Source organism: Nansenia antarctica, assembly GCF_963989245.1.
Source record: "Nansenia antarctica genome assembly, chromosome: 20".
In the NCBI taxonomy this organism is placed as follows: domain Eukaryota; kingdom Metazoa; phylum Chordata; class Actinopteri; order Argentiniformes; family Microstomatidae; genus Nansenia; species Nansenia antarctica.
Window position 1 is genome coordinate 9,723,546 of NC_137693.1, and position 4,381 is coordinate 9,727,926.

Here is a 4,381-nt window from a genome sequence, read left to right on the forward strand (position 1 = left end):
GGGCGCTAGAGGCCTCTCCCTGCCGAACCGGCCTGCCGAATTTCAATTAAAAGCCGCGGGTGTTAATAACAAAAGTCTCTTCTATCAAAGCTCCGGACCCACCTCCTAATCAAAACAGCGCATATATCAATAACCGCCGTATCGATCCCCAACCCTACATCTACGTGTACGCAGGTTTTTCAATTAAAAAAGTGGTTGTGGACAATTAAGGAATTGGAGAAGGTTGGCTAGATGGATGTCTTAGATTACCTCTCTCTCTGTAATCACCTCCTCCGGTCCAGGAGAGGAGACTGGAATAACAGAAAACCAATATCGGAGTTTGGGGGATGGGGGGGGCGGGGGGGGGGGGGTGAAGGGGGCGAAGCGGGTGTTTTTGACACAGCGTTGATTTGTACAGAGGGTAGAAAAGTTACACCGAAATCAAAATTGTGTCGAGCGCCGTGTGTGGCCTTGGGTTCAGACTCCTCAAGTGCTGCTGTTAGTCTTTTAAGTGCACAACAGCAATCTCAAACACGTCAATAGATGTTTCTCTCTGTCTCTCTCGCTCTTGTCTGTGTCTGTGTCTGTCTCTCTCTCTCTGTCATTCTCTCTCTCTGTCTTTGTCTCTGTCTCTCTCTCTCTCTGTCATTGTCTCTCTCTCTGTCTCTGTCTTTGTCTCTGTCTCTGTCTCTGTCTTTGTCTCTGTCTCTGTCTTTGTCTCTCTCTCTGTCTCTGTCTCTGTCTCTGTCTCTGTCTCTGTCTCTGTCTCTGTCTCTGTCTCTGTCTTTGTCTCTGTCTCTGTCTCTGTCTCTGTCTCTCTCTCTCTCTCTCTGTCATTGTCTCTCTCTCTGTCTTTGTCTCTGTCTTTGTCTCTGTCTCTGTCTCTGTCTCTCTGTCTTTGTCTCTGTCTCTGTCTCTGTCTCTGTCTCTCTCTCTCTCTCTCTCTGTCATTGTCTCTCTCTCTGTCTTTGTCTCTGTCTCTCTCTCTCTCTCTCTGTCCTGCAGAAAAGCAATTACCTCTATCCCCGCAGCTCTATTGTTTAATGTAAATTAACTCATTATTTAAAACAATGCAAAGATCTCAGCGCACCACACACATACCAAACACATGACGCTGAACGCCTGGTCCCTACCTAACATACCTGGTACCACACCTCTGGTACCAAACATCTGGTCCCCACCTGGACCCTTGTTCCCCTCGGTCCACACCCCGACCATCTGACCGACCGAGCGACTGACCGACCGACTGGGCTTCTCTGTGTATTCTCTCTAACGCAGTTAGACCCACAAACCTAATACTCACGTTTGACCAGAGAGGCTAGGCAACATGAAGTTGATTGGTGATTGCTGCAGGCCTCTGGGTCTCTAATGCACTTCTCTGAGGGAAATTGATTTAGTCTGAGCCTCACCATCCTCCAGTGCACATGTACCACCCGTTTGAATTGATAGCAATGTTTGATCATGAGCTGAATGTTGGATTTCTCCGTCGGTCGTTAATCCTCTGAGTTATGCTTAGCATTTCACGTCCGTTTCACCTCCCTCATCACGCATTGATCCTTTCACTTAATTCGGGTCGAGGACATGAGACGCGTGGCCGGTTCGAGTATACAGCCGAAGGGGTTTGGATGAGGTGATGAGTGTTAATTAGATTAGATTTTTTTTTTTTTATAATTACATTCAACTTTACTGTCATTGACAGAGTGCAAAGTAGAAAGACAACGAAACGCAGGTCGGCATCTATACCAGATGCAAATAGTGCAAAAGTCAGAAATGTATGGAGGACAATGCATGGTAGGACAGTAGCCTATACGGTATTACAGTGAGTATAAGTAAATGAATGTAAAGTCAGGATATCACGTGCAATGGATATGAATATAACAAGTCAATACCACCAATGAGCATGAATATCAAATATGATTATGTACAGTGTGATATGTACAGACAAGGACGAAGATATGACCAGTTAATGATCTGTACAAAACCCTGCAATGGATATCAATACAACATGTACAGTTAGGGCATGTACATGTACAGTGTGCAAAACAGCAGTGGTGCTAAACCTAAATTGAAGTCCTGAGTGGTGTAATGTTACTCCCGTTGGGGAGTGAAGGGGGCTGGGTGGGGAGGTAGAGGTATGGGGAGGGGGGGGGGGGGGGGGGGCTGCAGGGAAGAAGCTGTTCACAAGCCTGCTGGCGTAGGAGCCTAGACTCCTGTACTCCACAATGAGCTCCTTGGTCTTCTTGGTGTCGAGGGCCAGGTTGTTGGCACCAGCGTGGTGTCGTCTGCGAACTTGACGATGGCGTCGGAGCCATGCACAGGCACGCAGTCGTGGGTGAAGAGGGAGTAGAGGAGAGGGCTCAGCACACAGCCCTGTGGGACACCGGGGGTAGGAAGGGCTGGCAGGACCGACCTCTCCAAGCACTTCATGCTGATGACGGTTAGGGCAAAGGGGCGGAATTCATTTAGGCCTGCTGCAGCAGAGTTCTTCAGCACCGACGAAACAATGGCTGCTGACTTGAGGCACGTGGGGACAACCGCCTGGGCCAGTGACGGGTTCGAAATGTCCGTGAAGTTTGCCCGAGACTCTATGTTCTCAGTGATCCACAAATGACGTCTCTCTGTGGAGCTAGAGAATTGATTCAGACCAGTATAATGGTTGGAAAACAAATTGTTATGAGACACTGGAGGAACGCAGGGGAGCCGTCTTTCCAGGAATGGCTTATGGAGTTGGCAAAGGTGGCATCATACGAACAAATGTCCTTCAGCTCTATGGACAGAACTGAACAATACACAGCAAAATGGGGAGGCTACTTGGGATATATTGCTAATCGGTAGTAAGACTGAAGTTAACAAATTGGATGAGTGATGAATGTAAGAGGTGATCTATGGGTGCTTTTTTATTTTTTTATTTTATATTTTGTCGTTTTCTCTATATTCTTTTTTGTTTGGTGACAGCAAGAGTTATTCTGTGATGTTGTTATAATTGTATATAAAAGTTGTATGAGTCGAGAAATGTGTTGACCAAAGGTGACCAAAACAATTCTTATAAAATACTGATTATAAAAATAAATCAAATTTTCAAATGTCAGTGAAGACCTCGGCCAGCTGCCCAGTGCGTGCCCTGATATTGAAATGCAAAGGTGAGTAATCCCAACGGTGAGTAATCCCCCACTACTACCTAGTTAACTAGAACATTACTTTACATTGTTAGCAGGCTCACAAAACAAGCCGTGTTAGCTGACTAGCGAGTGTGTCGTTGATTTTCAACAACGTTGACATTTATTTACATTTTTCAGAATAAAAGTCTGAACATTTGATTTGTCTGACTTGTTCCCGGTTTCACCAGCTGCTGTCACATATAGACTGCAGGAACAACAATAGCTGTAAACTCTCCTAAATGTCGTTGTATGGTACCTGTACTGTATTAATGACAATAAAGACCATTCATTCATTCATTCATTCATGGATGTTAACGGTTAATTTATGGTTATGAGTGTTAAGCCAGTTCAGTGACCCTGACTCCCTCAGGGGAGGCTGGTGGAGGTAGGGATCGGAGGACAGGCTCATTGTAATACACGGGACGGAATGAGGAACGGTATCAAATCGACATGGTGACAATGCGCCCGTCCTCCAATCTCTACCTCCGTCAGCCTCCCCCGCTTCAGAGAGAGAATCAAAAATACAGTCAGCAAACCACAAAAAGGTACTCAACACATGCCACATGACGCCAAGGTCATATCCACCTTCTAAAGCGCTCTCTCTCCCTAAAAAAATGCAATTCTGACTGAAAAAGAATCCCTATACAGTACACCAGGCACGGCCTGCATATATATCACACACATCAGTGTTTCACAGCTGTCAGCAGGGGTAGAACATGTTAATAGCAGTCATAATTTGGGCCCATTGTGTGTGACCTGGCCACGAGTGAAATTCCTGCTTGCTCAGGCGCGGAGCTCGCTGTCACATTGAGACCAGATGGAAAGGTCGTCCGCGGGACATCGGCTCGCAGCAGAAATACCCTTTCAGGAAAAGTGATAAAAAAGTGGATGGATGGATGGATGGGTGGGTGGGTGGGTGGGTGGGTGGTAGGCTGGGTGTGGAGGAAGGGAGGAAGGAAGGGAGGGAGGGAGGGAGGGAGGGAGGAAGGAAGGAAGGAAGGAAGGAAGGAAGGAAGGAAGGAAGGAAGGAAGGAAGAAAGAAAGAAAGAAAGAAAGAAAGAAAGAAAGAGTGGAAGCTATATGTATTGTTGCCAGCAGCTCACAGCAGAAAATACTGGTTCAGGAAAGGAAACAGAAAAGCGGTTGGATGGATAGATAGCGGAATGGAAGGATGGAAGGATGGAAGGATGGAAGGATGGAAGGATGGATGAATCAGTGGGTGGGTGGATAGGGAATGCTCTGAG